We start from the raw sequence: 19,181 nt of genomic DNA, 5'->3' as shown, positions 1-19,181 counted from the left end.
ATAGATACCTCCATAGAAAAAACTACAAAAGAAATAGACTTGTTACATATAGACTTGCAACAACAGAAGATCCAGATTATAGGCATAGAAGAGACTGTAAATGACAGGGAAAATAGAATCCAAGAAGAGGAAATCAACACTGAGTTTTTGCTGAAACAAAATACACATCTACAAACAAAGCTTGATGACCTGGAAAACAGATCTAGGCGCAATAACATTAGGATTTTTGGACTGCCAGAAAATATTGAAGGTAACAATAGTACTTCTTTTTTAACAACATGGCTCCCTAAAACTTTAGACTTACCAGAAGCATTTTCTTTTGGTATCGAAAGACCCCATAGATCTATAGCTAATACTAACTCTAACAAAAAGTATCCTAGATCAGTTATAGTTAGATTTCTATCATCTTTTGATAAAGAGATGGTTCTTAAATCTGCTTGGGCTAAAGCTCCTGTTAAAATTAATGAGACAACTGTGCGTTTTGACAATGATTATTCTTCCTTGGTAATAACTAAAAGAAAAGTTTTTCTGCCATTAATAAGGGAGCTTAAGAAAGCACAGTTTTAAAACCTACCTTCTGTTTCCTGCCAAGCTAAAAATATTCCTTCCTGATGGTCCTAAAATTTTTGATGACTTAGACTCTGCATTGCTGTTTATCAAAAAAAAAATAAGATTTTGGATAAAATAGAGGAAATGGAATGGGCTAGTCCTTCATTAAAGAGGTTGGCAACTGAAACTTCGTGGAAGACTTCAGAGAAGAAGAAGAGACTAAAAAACAAATGACTTGTTCTATGTTTTTTTTCTCTTTATTTTCTTCATTATTAATCTTTTTAAATATAGTTACTGCATTTTCAGAAAACCACAGATATTCTGAAAAGATTTAATCAAAGTTATTTTCTGTGTACAAAGAAATGTTTTTGTTTCATAATCAGTCAAAATATCTGAGGGACTAATAACAAGCTATTATTCAATATGTTTCTCTTTCTAACAAAGAGAATTAAGGTTAGTAACTTGATACATTTTCTCTTTTTTTTTCCTTTCTTTTTTTTCTTTTCCTTTATTTTAAATAATGACATTCTATTTAGATTATGCAGTGGGTAAGGGGTGGGGGAGGACAGGGAGAGAAGTGTAATGAAAATATGATAAATGGAATAATAACTTATTTACTCCTTGTAAAAAAGTATATATGTTGTTTAAATGCTATTGCTAATTATACTTCCTTGATTATACTGCTTATGCTTGTTTACAAATAAATTGTTATGCTTTAATTAATAATAATTAGAACTAAATAATAGTAAATAGTATGTTTCATGTCCATCTTTAGTAATATAACACAGCAAGTAATATTCCACTGTAAATATTTTTTATAGCTTCCTTTTACATTTTTTTTATCTTTTCTTTAATTCTCTTTTTATTTTCTACTCTCTTTTTTTCTTTTCTTTGTTCTCTCTCTTTATTCTCTTTCATATTAATATATTGACATGCTTTTGATTATACTGGTACAGTAAATAATAAGATTTGTATAAAAATTGAATAGGGGCATAAATAATTAGTTTTATTACTTTTTAATAACTGTGGGCTTAGTTTCACTTTCATTGAGGCTGTAATAACTTGTAAAATACTTTGCGAAGGTTTTGCTATGTTTAGCTTCATGTATACTGCTAAATGAATGTCAGTCAATTGTTTTTGACAAAATTCCCGCCAGAATGTTAAGGGAGACAATTTGGGATGTGGGTTACCTCGTGAACAGTGTCCTCGAGTTGTTTTAAAAGCTTCAACACTCAGAATTCATGCAGAGAAGCTGAAAGCAGTCAATTTGAACTTTGACCCCTGAATTCACACTGACACATTGCAGATTCAAGGAGAACACTCTACCAGGAAGTAGAACTGCTGCAAATGTGACTCTGCGATGGAAAATTAACTCTTTAACATTTAAATGTGAGTTATTTTATATAATTACTTAATTATTTATGTTATAATTTATAAAATATGTAAGTTATATTGATTTTAAATGATGCAGTTTCTCATAGTAAGCAAATGTGATATTTTAGAAGGCATAGAAAGTGAAACATTTATACAAGTGTTTTTGAAAAGTTTACTTGACTGCAGCATATTAATGTATGTAAAAAACTTATGATTTAAACATATACATTGCTATAATTCATTTGATTTATCTGATTGACAAACATAAATATCTTTATGACTCTATTCTAGAAGAAGTTGTCATGTGACATATTTTAAAGAAGCAGTTTAGATATATAAAATACAGATGGCTTTCTTCAAAATAATGCAAGTGTTTCTGAGAATTTACATAGCTATGCAGTATGATTTATAACAATTTCTATAAATATAATATTTTATTTTACTGGCAATAATAAGTATGAGAAACAAGCTCTGATACAAGTAATTTAAAGTCTTTTGGAAGCTGTTAACTGCATTTATATGACAGAAAATAGGTACATCTTAATATATGTAATGTCTGAACCATATTAGTCAAAGCTATTGATTTAAATGTACATTAGAAATTATTTTTACAAACTTTGAATAAATTAATATGTAGATATGCCCTTCCTTTTTTTTTTTTTTTTCTTTCACTCTCTCACGTCTTTTATTTCTCTCTCTCTTCTTGGTTCCTAATATCAAGTTTATTTGAATGCTATTTGAATATAAGTGTATTATATTAAATAGATGTATATAGTAGTATGAATAGTTTTTAAAAGTTTCTCTTAGTCTATATGATGCTGTTTTATCAAATGTGTAGTTTTGTCTTACCAGATAATCTAATTGAAAGTTATTAATTTAAGTTAAATATAACATGTATTAAATTGATAAGGTGGCAGCTGAGGTACTACTGCTTAGGGTAGGGGGTTAACTTGAATAGTATGTACTACTCTAAGTTGGAGTTTTTAACTCCAGGCTGGGTGCAAGGTTTAATCCTTACATTATTTTCTCTTGTTCACTGTTGTATGTATATAGTTCTGACATCCACAATATATTTTGTAAGCTCATTGTCACTACAAACAAAATTGAATCTTATACAAAATCCCATAAGAGATTCAATAAATACAGCTATATCTAAAGGTACACCTAAAGGAGGAGGTATAGCACTACTTATTTTGTTAATTGTTATTTTGATCATAAGTTTTTTATGTTTTAAAAATGCCAAATGACTTCTCTAAAAGGAATTTCTTTAAACATTAATGGACTGAATAATCCGTGTAAAAGGGCAAGTCTAATAAGATACATTAATTTACATAAGGCCAACTTAGTCTTCCTTCAAGAAACACATCTCCTGAAAAAAGATAAACTAGCCACAAACAAATATACAGTATTGGTTAGTTCAGAGCACACTCAGAAAAAAAGAGGAGTGGCTATTTTATGGAATAAAAGTATGCCCATTCCTAAAACTATTAAGTCTTATCAGGATGATAAAGGAATGTTTTGTATGGTTACAATAGAAATTAATGGGAAGACTTATACATTAATCAATGTATATTGGATACCTGGAATTGGTATTAATACAGTGAAATACCATCTTGATAAGATCATATCATTCTCTATAGGAGATATTATTTTAGCTGGTGACTTTAATTGTATACTACATGAAAATGATACTACCACTATAGGAAAAAGGAAAATTACATCTAATGCAAAACATTTAAAGGATTTTGCTAATTCTTATCATTTAAATGATATTAATAATCAGATAGACTCAAAATCATTACCATACACCTTTTTTTCTAACAGATACAAAACTTATTCAAAAATAGATAGAGTCTTTATTTCTAACCAGATGGTAACAGAATTAATTAACTCTAAAATCATTTCATGTCCTATATCTGATCATAATTCAATTGTTTTTGAGTTCATGATAAAAATACTCACAATGTTCAGATCAAAAGGATACCAGCATATTTAACTCAACTAAAAGACTATAAAGAATATATACTTTCAGAAGTACAACATTTTCTAGACATAAATAATACTCCTGAAGTCTCCATTGTTTGTGTTTGGGATGCTTTAAAATCATATTTATATGGACAAAGTATCAGATGGTATAATAATAAAAGGAAATATTGGGATAAGGAACTGTTAGATATTCAAAGTAAACTAGACTCTTATAAACATAATAATAAAGAAAATATTATGGATAAGAAAGTCATTGAAGAAATAAACAAACTAAATGAGAAATACAAAGAAATTTTAACTCATAAAGTTAAAATAACTTTAGAGAAATACAAGTTTTTGTCTTACTCAATAAGCCCTAAATACTTACATAGACTTAAAAATAAAACAAAAAGGTTGAATAAGCAAAATCATATCAAAGAAATTTTCTCTCTAAGGAAAAAGAAGAATGTTTCTAGTCTACCAGAAATACTAGATGAATTTAGAAATCACTTTCACAAAATTAATCATAATAACATTAGCATGGAACCTAAAGATAAAATAAAGGAATTTATAACCACAAACATAAATAAAAAACTTAATAAACAACAGATTAAACTATTGGATAAAAGTATTTCATATACAGAGGTTGTTACACAAACAAACAAGCTTAAATCAAACAAAGCACCAGGTAATGATGGTATTATACCAGAGATATATAAAATCCTTTCTAAAAGTACATACTCATTAATACATAAGGTTTTTATTTTGGCCCAAAATGAGCTAATAACCCCCCCATCTTGGCAATACACATTTATTTTGCCAATTTTAAAACCTAATAAAGACCCAACTAGATGTACTTCATATCGACCCATCTCTTTACTTAATGTTGATTATAAAATGTTTATGAGTATTTTTGCTGATAGATTGAAGACAATCATCCCTGGCATCATAGATATAGATCAGACAGGCTTCATTGTAAATAGAAATACTTTTGATAATATAAGGAGAACTCTAACTTTAATTGATTTTGCAAATAGGAAAAAGAAAGATTTAACACTTATTAGTCTTGATATAAGTTCAGCATTTGATTCAGTAAGTTGGGACTACTTGTTTACCTTACTGAAGTGCACAAACTTCTCAGATGCATTTGTAAATTTAATTGAGCATCTATACAAAGGAGCATTGGCTTATATTAAGATAGGAACATATGTCTCACAAAAAATACCCATTTTTAAAGGTACAAAACAAGGGTGTCCACTCTCTTCACTATTATTCACTTTAATAATGGAGCCTTGGGCTAATTTGATCAGAGACAGTACTGACATAGAGGGATTTGAAATAGATGAAAATACAACATCTAAAATTCAACTCTTTGCAGATGATGTTCTAATTACATCAGCAGGATCTAATTCTTCTATGCAGTCTCTATTTGATAAAATGATGAATTTTAAAAGTATTTCTGGTTTAGTATTCAATGAAGAAAAAACTAAAATACTACCTATATATACATGAAAAAATATTCTCATTAGTGATTTTACTAAATATGTACCCAATTCAGGTCAGATAACTTATCTAGGTATAATATTAACTAAAGATATTAAATCTATTATACATAATAATTATAATACCTGTCTTCTTAATATACAAAATCTTTTCAATACCTGGAATAATATGTTTTTTACTATGGAAGAAAGACTTACAATTATTAAAATGATAATATTCCCCAAGATATTATACTTAATACAATCAATAATACTCCCACCTACAAAAATAATTATCAAGAAATTGAATACACTAATGTTAAATTTCCTATGGGCACCTAATAGACCTAGGATTGCATTAAAGAAACATACTAATAGCTGGTCTCAAGGGGGTATTTCTTTTCCAGACTTTAATTTATATACTATCTCTTCTATTGTAAAAGTTATTACTTTGTTAATAGATCAGTCATATCTTGCAAAATGGAAAGATTACTGGGAGCTAATTAGTATTCACTTCATGAAAATCTCCTTAACTCATAAAAATATGATTGTAAATAACTCCATGCTATGGTTACTAAAAGAATTTTGTACTTCACCTATTACACCTAAATATATAGTTAGTTACCCATTAAACATTATTATTAGTTATCGTAACTTTATATTCATGCATCCTAAATATAAGGAATGGAATTTTATTATATTCCCTATAATGTATACTCGGGGTATGCTTTTGTCATCCACTTCTGAAGGAACTCATTTAGCTATAGATTATGATCTAAAGTATTGGTATCAGTTGATATCTGATAATAAAGTTAAAAATCTAGATTTCTTAAAACAAGAATTTGATCTAAGAGAAACTTGCTGGTTAGAGGTTCAGACCTTTAGACAACATCTCATTGATAAATTAGATCTAATGTCTATAACAGTTAAAGAATCTATCCCAACACTGATTGATTACTTGATATTAAATTCACAACATAAAGTTTCTGATAAAGGTAAGCTTTCATACATGCATACAATTATCAGACAAGAAACTTTTTACAGTGTAGATACCTACTGGAATTACTTCATTTCCATTAATGGTGACCCACCAAATCAACAAGATAAACAATATATATTGGAATCTGCCTATAAAACTACGTCTTCCATTCTTTGGAGACTTTTTACATGGAAATTTTTACATAGATCCTTTTATACACCTTTGATGATGAATAAAATAAATAATAAAGATAATCTATGTAAAAGATGTAATGTAGAAATTAACGCTGACTGGGCTCATATGTTTTATGACTGTATAAAATTGAAAGAATATTGGAAGTCAATTAATTAATTTTTGCAGGCTCTTTTTACAGATAATTTCATTATTTCTAAATCTCTTATATTATTTAACACACCTGTACCTCAAAGTGTTAAAAAGGTTAAGCTTCCCTTGTTATGGTCTATTCTAGCAGTGGCTAGGAAAATAATAACCAGAAATTGGATTTCAGATACACCTCCTTCGTTCATTGAATTTAAAAATGTTACGACTATAGTGTGCCATATGGAATTGATGACAATAACATCAAGAACTACTAGAAAAACATCTTATTATATTGTATGGGATAATTTACAAAACTTGTTAAAAAAATCTTAACTTCAATTGCATGGTATTTTAGTTTAATTAATTGATCTGATTGTAGTGGATGTCTTTGTAAATACTTTGGTTATTTTGTTGAATGTTATAATCATATCTATTTTAATTACTTGTATAAAATTGTTATGATATTTCTCTTGTATGTTAAAAACAATAAACCTGTTTAAAAAAAAAAAAAGAAACTCATCTTTGTCATTTAGTGTCACTGCAGACTTCAAATCTGAGAAAAAAATCAGGAACTGTTAAGAACTATGCCTACCACATGTACATGCCTGCACACACACACACACACACACACACACACACACACACACACACACACACACACACACACACACACACACACACACACACACACATAGTTACAGACACTTGTATGACTGTGCACATTAGATATCTGAAATGTACTTCAGTTTACTTCTGTCAGAACCTCATTGCAAATACCCTTTGTTCTCTTGAATCTTTAGCTCAAGAATCTGAAACAAAGACAATAAAATGAGGAAGAAAGTTTTAAATATTTCTTTTGTATGCTTAGAACATTGCTAGAATAAAAAACTTTGTTGTAACAAGCATTTTTCGAAGGAGATAAAGTCTGAATCTCATGGCTGTCATTATTTAGTGACTGCAATCCATAAGAGTGTGTCAGAAAGCCACAAAATGTACAAGTAACACAACAAAATAAGTCTCAACTTCTTTGTTCAAGGATCCTTAGTACATGCAAAAATAATGGGGGGATGTTAAGAATTTTTTTACATTTTATTTTATCTATTTATTAACTGTGTAAACCCAGTAGACACATTTTTTTCCTTTTCAGGGGTGACCTGGAGGCACTGTCTTAATGAATTAATCAAACTTGCACAGTAGGGAAATGGATATATAGGGATTGCAACCCTGTACTTTTGGCTATTTAATTAACATCACATTAACAGAACAGATTTTTCATTGACATGTATTTTCTGAACAACTAAGAACTCTGAATCTCTAAAAACAGGCATTGTTGACTGACTGTAATCCTAAATGATTTATTAGAAAAAAGAAGTTAACGAGGGACAGGGTAAATATGAAGCAAAATCTGAGACATTCTACAAAACTGGAGTCAGATTCAGACTACCTGATTTACTTAAAAGGTTAACAGAACATCAGGTTTTGCATCAATAGATATTGTCTGAATAACTAAGGAATATGAAACTATAATGACTGACATTATTGACTGACTATAATGCTTAATGATTTACCAGAAAATGAAATATTTAGGGAGATGAAGTAAGGTAAAATATGAGCCAAAATCAGGGACATTCATGCATTCCAATTTCACAGTAGAAAAGATTGACTTATAAAGGCCAGTTTAGCAAGAAAAACTGCAGCCATGGAAGCACTGCATTCTGGGTATGTAATCCACCTACCACATCATCCATTTGAGGGCTTCTGTCAAGAGACTGTAATATTATTACAGAAACATAACTGAATTTCTTTGCTTAAGAATCAAGAACTTTGCCAAAAAGTAAAGGGTGGGGAGCAAAGGCCCAAAATCAGACATAATTTTAAATATCTCTCCCGTTCACTTAAAACAAATCAACAAGTTTTGTGTCAACAGGCAGTTTTGAGCAGTAAGTATGAAATTTGAATGCCTTGCATTATTCACTGACTATAATTCTCAGGAATTTACCAGGAAATGAAACATTTTATGACAGAGCAAACATTTGTGGCAAAATCAAGGGCATTCTGCAATATCACTGACAATTGAGAGCTAGGTGACAAGAGAAAGAGAGGAATATTTTAATCTAGTTATTTTGTTTATTTCTATCTTTTTCAGGAGCACCTCTTTGACATATATTCACACTAATAATCACTTAGTGTCATAACACACACACACACACACACACACACACACACACACACACACACACACACACACACACACACACACAAAACCCATCTGCATTCTGCACCCCCACCCACTTACACATACAAGCACACTGCACTGTTTACTTGCATCAGCAGTCTGAGCAGGATGAGGCAAGTCCAATCCACTTCACCTTACTCATATTCTCCCACTGAAGTGTTTAGATGAATGCAATTAAATTGCCTTGTTCACTTACACATATTTTGTACTGTTATGCATTAATCTTGTATAGTAGACACCTATGAGTTACTGTAGTATAAAAATCCTTCACAGAGCAGAAAACTGTGGTGTGTAATTGCTAATTTAAACAGGTTATGACCTTTGACTATTACATTTGCATATGTTGCTGTATCTTATTACAGATCTTTACCTGTACACACATTATGCTTCTTAAAATTGTATTGCCTTGTCTGTAAAATATTGTTTAATTTACTCTGTTTTACTATGAGCTTCTAAATATTGTTCAGTTTATTGTATTTTACTGTCTTTGTTGGGCCATATGGTCCGGTTCATCACATGAGTGGGAATGTTTTATTGAACATCTGAACTTTAATGTATATGATATCATTTTTGTTGATAAAAAAGAAAAAAAGGCCATTGAATTTTTGGATGTATATGTGGTTTTGAATGATGATGGTACCCTAAAAACTAGTTTGTATAGAAAACCGTATACTAAAAATTCATTATTAAGGGCGGATAGTTGCCATCCAAAACATGTTATTTCAAATATACCGAAAAACCAAATGCAAAGAGTAAGACGTATTTGTAGTGATGATAAAGAATTCAATGAAGAACTAAATAAGATGGGTTCTAGATTTAAACTGAGAGGTTACAATAAGAGCATTATAGACAAAGAAGTGTCGAACTGTTTAAGCATGATGAGGAATTTGCAACCAAAAAATGTACCCAAAATAAGCAGTGAAAATGCCATTTGTAGGTTGATTACAACGTATGGTACCAACACGTTTGAACTTCGTCGTATAGTTAATAACAATTGGTATATTTTGAAGCAAGATGAGTTCTTTGGAAGTTTTTTGGGCGATTATTGTAAATTTGGGTACAAAAGAGGTAGGAATATTGGTGAATCTCTTTCATGGTATAAAACTATGAGAACAGAAAAGAAAAGTATATCTAAAAGTACAGGATGTAACCCATGTGGAAGATGTACATATTGTAACATTATCCTCAAAACTAAGTCTTTTACGTCTATTAATACTTCAAAAGTGTTCGACATTAAGTATTTAATTACATGTAGAACAGAATGGGTTGTTTATATGGCAATATGTCGTTGTGGGGCATTCTATATAGGCCAGACATCTAAGCCTTTTAAAAATAGGGTTGCATTACATGTCAGTGATATTAGATGTCAAAGAATACGGAGTGCATTATATAAACACACAATAGACCATAATACAGCCCATTTTATATTTGTAGGGATAGATACTATAAATAAGAATATCATAGGAGATGATGTTAAACATACAATATTGGATAAGAAAGAGAGAATGTGGATTTTGACTTTAGAGGCTTTGTATAAACCTGGGTTGAATGAGAATTGGTAGCTTTTTGTTATGTAGTAGATATGGTTGAAGTATATGTATATATGAATACATATGGCTATACCCCTTTAATGGGATGTAACAAATGAAACGAGCATGACTATGTAGATCTTATTTTATTGGTTGTCTCTTTAAGGGAGATATACATAAAAAGATGATTGAAATGTGCTTTTGTTATCCACTGATGACGCCTAGAGGGTGAAACCGGTTTGGATATATACTTTGTTTCCGCTGTCTGCGAGCTTGGAATAAAGAAAGAATTTGTCCCATTTTTGGTGTATATGTTTTATTCAATTTGGCAGTGCTGGAACTTTCTTTGGTGATATTACTTGGTTATCCGAGCACGCCTTTTTACGTTTTACGTGCACAGGTGTTGGTTTGGCGTTTTATACATATATATATATATATATATATACACACACACACTCTGTGCTTGTGTGTGCATGTATATATATATATATATATATATATATATATATATATATATATATATATATATATATATATATCTATATAGGTTTACCATTAGAATTTCGGCATACTATTGTATGGCTATGAAGTATTTGAACTATAGATGTTCGAATAGTTCATATGTGTGCAGGTTAAATGAGCAAACATTATATTTGCGAATCGACTGTGCCATCTCATATATGAATGTTCGAAGGGATGTACAGGGATCGGAGTAGAGTGCGGTTAGGGAAATACATCCCTTTCCTTACTGTAGTGCGATCTCGGAATTGGAATATATAGTTAGGGGTGTGTGTGTGTGTGGGGGGGGGGGTGCAGCCCCCCTGCATAAACTGGATGTTAGGTGTGCTAGCTAGGGAGTAGCGACAATGGTATCATTGCTGTTAAGTGCCAAAAATGTTGTGTTCAACATTTTTGGCATTAACAGCTGATTTTCAACATTAGGACGGTTAGGTTATGTGTACTTTCGGCGAATTAGTTCGCTAAGTACCTTTTTTTTTTTTACTTTCGAGATTTAAGTAGTAAACCATATATATATATATATATATATATATATATATATATATATATATACACACACACACACACACACACACACACACACACACACACACACACACACACACACACACACACACACACATGCACATACACACACACACACATGCACACACACAAATATATATATATATATATATATATATATATATATATATATATATATATATAAAACACACACAAAACACTTACTATGGTGACGTTTCCTGGTGAAATGCAATATTTGAATTAGCTAGGACACCAACCTCCAACCACAGTTATTCAGTAAGGGACCTTCATGCTAATTGCATTAGCTTTGAATTTAGTCTTTTTCTGTCGTTTACTGGAGATATATCAGTATTTGATAGCAAATGTTGTTAAATATATTCCATGGTGCAAATAATTGTAGGCCACCTACACCTGTCTGCTTTGAGATGGAAACTGTGGAGTTGCCACGTGGTATGATGTTCAATGTGAATACAATTTGTTTGTTCTTCTGCAAAATCCAGATATGCTTGTTATGTAGTGGTACATTGTTGTAATGTTGATGCATCTCCCAAAACAGTTCATGAAACTGATGCATGGCAAATGTGCTTATGTACTGAACAAATGAAAGAGTGTTTGAGGGGCAAGCTGATTAATGGTTCTGTCATTCTCCTGAGCCTCCTGATAGTTATGCTCCTAAAAAAGTTTATATCTGATACTTGAATTTGTTGGTTATTTATATATTCAGGCCTCTGACCATGGCTCAGGCCATCCTCATGTTTTGTTTTTCTAATTCTCCAAGGTGTGCAAGCTGTAACCAAGGAAGCCGGAAAAATATCCTATAATTTCTCAATTTAGCAATTCAACATTTTTCTGCCAAGGCTAATTAGCAGTGTTAGCACAACCTGTAACAGACTCACCTTTGGCCCAAAGGGACATGGGTTCTATTGCTAAACCAAGTGGATGGATGGCTGACACTGCCATGCAGCATAAGGGGGATACTGCACTCCTGAGTGTGGTATCCTTTGCAAGAGATGTAAAACCAAGGTCCCAGCTGTCTGAGTTCTTTAAGTTTGGATAGATGTAAAAGATGTTATGGCACTTATTAAAGGAAGTTCCCTGATGCTGTGGTCAAATTTCCCCTAGTAGTATGTGGTGCAGCGGTAGCATTGTTCCCTCACAGCAAGAGGTTCTCCCATTCAATTCTCAGCTGGAGTGCGGGGAGTGCCTTCTGTGTAGAGTCTGCATGTCCTCCTCGCGGTCAAGTGGCATTCTGAAAGACATGCGTGAATGGGCGTGCCTTCGTTAAAGGTTGGGCGTCGAGCTGGCAACTCAGCACTGTAAAAATCTACTGCCAATTATTAGCGGACCAGAGTTCAGCTGTGGCGACCCTTAACTGGGAAAAGCCAAAAGACAAACAATCAGTATAAATGTCACCTTGTGTCTCCCCTGAAAAATGGCTACTAGCCTTGCGGGACTAAAACAGCCAGCAAAGGATAAATGGAAAAAAAATCTTACTCCTCTTATATGTTTTATTTTCCTTTTCTATCACTGTTATGCATACCTGTCGCTTTAAGAGCAGTTATCTGATAGCTGCATATCTATTTTATGTTTACTGTTCTTGCCTACATTTTTATTGATTTCCTCCAGTGCAGTGTCCCCACAAAACAAAGATTCACATAAAAAAGAAAAAAAAAAAAAAAACTTCTAAAAGTCCCTAACAGAAAAGTATGCTGCAAATGTACTCAAAGCCGGGCCTGTCTACTGCCTAAAACTGAGTTTTGTGATACATTATGTGGATTTCTGATGTGGATAATCAGTGTTATTACTAAGCAGTAACTATATAAAGCCATAGATAAATTGTTGTCAGTATTTTGTATCCTAGCGCTTATATTGTGGGATTGATGTTACCCGCTTGTTCATGATAATTGCTTCTGCTAACCATAGAGTTTTATGCTGCTGACTCAACTGGAAGTACCTATTCACCATTCAATTGTGCTAATCCCAGTTCTGGTAACTGTTTTTTTCAAATACAAGGTGATCATTTCTTTACTACACTGAGTCATTTGATAATTTAACTACAGATTATGTGTCACCTAACCATGAAACAGATATTGAAAAAGAACTGACTTCTCCAGCCCAAAAACAGGTACTAAGACTTCACTGACCCTTTTAATAAATACCATTGAGTGAACCACAAACATAAATTGAAATACAGAAATCATGAAGTTATTTCAGACAATGATGGACAGATAAATTCTGATAATTCTTAAGTCTGAAGCTTATAAGCTATCATCTAACAATTTAAGTCATCATGAATTGAGTATACTAAATAAAGGATTACTTTTAGCCCTTTGTTTTAATTTCTGAACATCAAATCATGTCAGATGTGAAAACCTTCTGTAGAAAAAACATATCTGAAACTGTATTTGAAAAAAAGCTAACTCCTCTGAGAACATCGAGACACCAAAAGAATTTAGATTGCAAAACATACCATCTAATGGATGTATCACTGATGTAAATACTGTACATAGTAGTTTCTGTTGACTACCTTCTTAAATATTTTTTCTATTTTATGTTAACTGTTTTTTGTTTTTATATTGCTCTTTTATTGTATAGATCATTTTTATTTTTTCCACTTGATGTGTGTTCAATAAATAAATAAATAAATGCACAACTCAGTACATGTACTGATTAATTGTTCTTGGTGAGTGAGATAGGACATGAGGGTAGAAACCTGTTTCAGTCTCCTACCCTGCCCCCAAACCCATTCTTCTTACTCTAGCTTTATAGATACTGACACTCAAACCACCATCAATCAATCCAGTCCTTGCAGTCTACCAACTCCTATCCACAATTATTTAAGCCATCCCTTCTTCTGTTACACTTCACATGTTCTTTCCCTAATTTTTGGCCTACTACATTGCTTCCCTCCAACCAATAGTTTAATCACCCCAGCCAAATCCCTATTACTCAACCAGTTAGTAATAACTTCACTCCATCCAAGCAGATATTCTCTAACGAAAAAAAAAAACAACCCTTTTTACTAGGATCATCAACACATAACCATATTATCCCATCATCTTTTCTTTTCATCCAATATCTACTGATATAACATTTCCCACTTAACATCTGCACTATCTTCTTATTACTTCTGTAATCAATTAAAATTGGCCTCAGCCACCACACATTTCTCATCACAAACTTCTCAACTCTGTTTTCTTTTTGTGTTTAACTTAACTCCATCACAATGATCTTTCATCTAACTATAACCTTTAGCATAGTCCTTCCACTCTCATTTGCACTATCCTATCACATAAAATTATCACTAAACATATTCTTTCTCCTAAATTTCCTTTCTCACATCCAAGCTAACAACTATTCAGCTCCAATTATAACACCTAACATGTTTAACTCAGCTCATATCAGTCATTTTAAGCACAAAATTCAAAACAGCCTAACCATCCAGCATAAAGTTAAGACTGAGGATAAGCATAAAAGCATTCCATACCTTACTACTCTTTCTTAAGAATTACACTTATGTGGTGACATCTGCCATAATCCTGGACCAGGTTATCACAGCACTCAATAGTTCTGCTCCCCCCAGTAGCATCTCCTACATTTTACACCTGCAAACAACCTACACCTAGTCAGTATTTACTGTTGTGGTATTTATAAAAAAAGTCACTGAAGTACATGCATGGATAATCCAGCAAAGCATTTACATCTTTGCTATTACGGAGAACTGGCTAAAGTCTGGAATAAAAGATGAAGACATTCTCCCCAATATATAATATGATTATATCTGAGTGGAAACTAAAAAGTTGGTTGTGTGACAGTTACATACTAGGACTGTTTCCCTAACAATATACTATACTACACTTTCACAATAATTAATGTCTTATATCTTTCCTTATACTTAACCATCAAAGCTTATGCACACACATTTTATATTTCTCCAGACAACAACTTAGCAATAGTGGATGATATCATCTCTTGGTTTTCAAATGTCATTCCCCATGAAACAGTCATATCAGGTGACCTGAATATTAATTGTCTCAACTTTACTTTATCATGTCTTGGTTCTCAAATGTCATTCCCCATAAAGCAATCATATCAGGTGACCTGAATATTAATTGTCTCAACTGTACTTCAGAATTTCCATCTTCCACAATAAACGTCTCTAGTTTCTCTCAGTTTATTACTTCTCCTATTATATGTAACAATACTAACAGCAACACCAATACACTGGACTTGATCATGGCTTCAGACCCGGCTAAACTCAAATTGCATGACACCAACTCAATGATCACCTTCCTACATTTATCAATAGACTCATTGCCTGACAACTTATTCAGGATCTCTACAACTTCACTTTTAACCAATTCAGATTCAAAAAGAAATATTTCTAACCACCTACAATCTTATAATTGTTGCACCCTGAAAACTCTATCATTAGATGATGCAGTACTAGAATTTAATAGAATATTTCTTAGTATAATCAATTAATATGCCTTGTTTAGATCAAAGAGAGTCAAAGCCATCCCAGCTACCTGGCTAACCACTACAACCAAACAACTCATGCAAAACAGAGATAAGGCTTGGAAGAACTGGAACAAACAGAAAACACAACAAAATGTCTCGGACTTCAACAGGTTCTGTAATCCAACCAAAAGTCACATTAAAACTGATAAAAAATAATACTTTACCTACCTGCAAGGCACCCACAAAATAATGCAAAATGATTTGGGCTATCTATTATCAACTTACTACACACAGAACAAAATGGCAGCCAAACCCTTTCACCAATAGTTCCCGATTTGAACACAGCAGCAATTTTTTACTCAAATTTCAGAGACAATATAGCAGCCTTGATCAAAAGCATCTCTTCTAATGGTGCTAACATTTTTAACAGGCATTTTTGTCATTCCAATAGATTCCAAATTACTTCATTAAAAATATTTACAAAAGCTAAAATCCAGTACACAAGCAGATAATGGCACATTAGCAGAATACTTTAAGATAACAGCAGATGCCCTGACTTACACTCTGTCAATTCTAATCAACAGATGTTTACAAAAATCCTATGATCCATCCCTCTGGAAAAAAGTTACACATCATTCCACTTTACAAAGGAGGTATTTGTACAAAATTATCAAATTATTATCAAATAAAGATCAATTGGCATACTGTCCCCACTGTCTAAAATACTAGAAACATGTATGCATAAGCGACTCTTCCAGTGACTCCTAGAGCAATATTTCCACACCTCCACTCAACATGGCATTTATACCAGTCATAGCACAACTACCGCAGCTTTGCAGAAACAATTAACCAAACAAGGGACAGTGGTCAATGTGTTGCCTTCTTAGCCTTAGTTGTTGTTGTTGTGTCTTTTGGCTTTTCCCGGTTAGGGGTCGCCACAGCGGAACTCCGGTCCGCTAATGATTGGCAGTAGATTTTCACGTGCCGAGTTGCCAGCCCTGACGCACAACCTTCAATGAAGGTACGCCCATTCATGCATGTCTCCACACAGAAGACGCTCTAGCTGAAAATCGAACAGGACAACGTCTTACTGTGAGGTGACAACGCTACCGCAGCACCACCACCGCAGTTACACCTTCTTAGCCTTAGTTAAGTAGGATTATTCAATTCTTCACTGCTGTTGTACAAACAGACTTCATTCAGTAAAATGGCAAAATACTTACACTCCTTTCCTGACTATCTTCATTAAGGTACCTCAGCATTCTATGTTTATCCTCTTCTCTTTAAATTGTTTAGTAATAATCTTCATTCTACATCCAAACATGTCTGCTTAATCCAATGTGCTCTGCAAATGATCTAACTCACCCCCAGCAAATTATACAGGAATCATTTCCATTCATTGAATCCTGGTTTAATAATGCTCAGCGACTGCTAAATCCCCCTGCCCCCAAAGAAACATCAAATTACTCTTATCCTTTCCCAAGTCAAATCTCTTCAAATACAGTAACAGAAGTGGTTTCACAAACCAAGCTACCTGGGATGATACTAGATGACAATGTCAACTTTGACCTGAACATATAACAGACAATACAAAGTCACACCAAACACCAGGGACACTATATGGAGTTAAGAATTTCCACAGCAATGGTACTAAAAACCAAACAACTACCAATTTACTACCTTCACGTCTATATAGATCCCCAGTAGAAATAAATCTTCATACTATGCTTAAAACCAAGCTAGAATAATGCTAAAACAAAATAGCAAACTTTCTGCCTGCAAAACTTACAGGACTCATCACTATATTGCCCTAAAACACCTGAACTAGCTAGAACTACCTCACAACTTCACCTACACCCAACTACTTGACACCCACAATACAACTCACAAACCAGTAAAATGCCCAACTTTGAGCAATATCTTGCATAATTACACACCAAAAGACCTTTAAGTTAAAAAAGGTTAAAGTTAAAAGCATTCATAAATAACACAATTCAGCAGGAAATGTCCTACACTCAAAACTTGCTGCCATTTCTTGGAATACCACCCCTATTTCATTGATATCAGTAAACAACCTCCATTCATTGAAAATAGACTAGAACAATTGCAAGCAGACTCTTAGATCTGCTCTTCCTGTAGTCTTGACTAACAGTACAATAGTAGTGTGCAAACATATTTACAAACAAATGCCTACATATACTACACAACTACTTCCAAAGATCAATACCATCCAGCTTGAAATTACTGTTTATATCATTACCTATATTTCATAAACTCATCTCTAATAAAGCTACCTCTAATTCCAGAAATACTGTCTCAGCTGTACCTTTTCACTATTGCCCACACTCAACAGTTGCCACTTTACCTTTACTTATCCAAAATTATTCTACTCAAATATGTGATGCATATGTTTTTCCAAATCTAAGTATAGCATATTTACATAATCCAACCTCTTAAAAGCTGCAAACTTGTTGACTAAGCTGCTCCACACTGCTATGACTCCCACCAGCTATTGATCCTTTCATTCTGTCTTTGAAAGAGCTTCTTTTCATATTCACCACTCTACCTTTCCTTTACTAACCCTTATGTTTGATCAAAGTAATGTATCCCACCCAGTGTACATGCAGATGTCATTCTTTTGCAACAGCTGCTTCTCCAATGCTGCTGCATGTTCGTAGTTGTATGTAGTGTGTGCTTTTAGTTACATTATGGTCACTCATTTTTCATCCGTTCATTGTGTTGCATTCAGTGTAAGCAGTGCAATGGATATTACTTTCTCATCTACTTCACCTAGCGTGCTTGTTATGTTATCTACTGTAAGTGGATATATATAATTATTTCTATATGGTTGTCTTATTGTAACTGCTAGTTTGGAGGAGTCCTCCCTCGGCCTCCACTTAAAAGTTTTTTTGTCCATTTATGCTTTCCTATATAAGTAGATCGACAGATAAATAGATAGATAGATAGATAGATAGATAGATAGATAGATAGATAGATAGATAGATATAGATATCCCTGGGATTCATTAACGTCTACACTGAGTGTACACTAAGTATATGCCATTCTGAGTCAAACAAAAACACAAGCAAAACTCACACCTTCTTCATAGGTTCATAGGTGTTTACTAGGCTAACAACCACAAGTGCCTTTTTAAGGTTAGCCATGCATCACAAATCTCTGACAAGTTCTGGTACCCTTGATAAGTGTAAGCAGGGGCTTAGAAGATTAACCATTTACAGACT

This window comes from Protopterus annectens, chromosome 2.part2, assembly GCF_019279795.1.
Source record: "Protopterus annectens isolate FY-2018-M chromosome 2.part2, PAN1.0, whole genome shotgun sequence".
NCBI classification, from domain to species: domain Eukaryota; kingdom Metazoa; phylum Chordata; order Ceratodontiformes; family Protopteridae; genus Protopterus; species Protopterus annectens.
The sequence above is the reverse complement of the archived record's forward strand: the minus strand, read 5'-3'. Positions refer to the sequence as shown.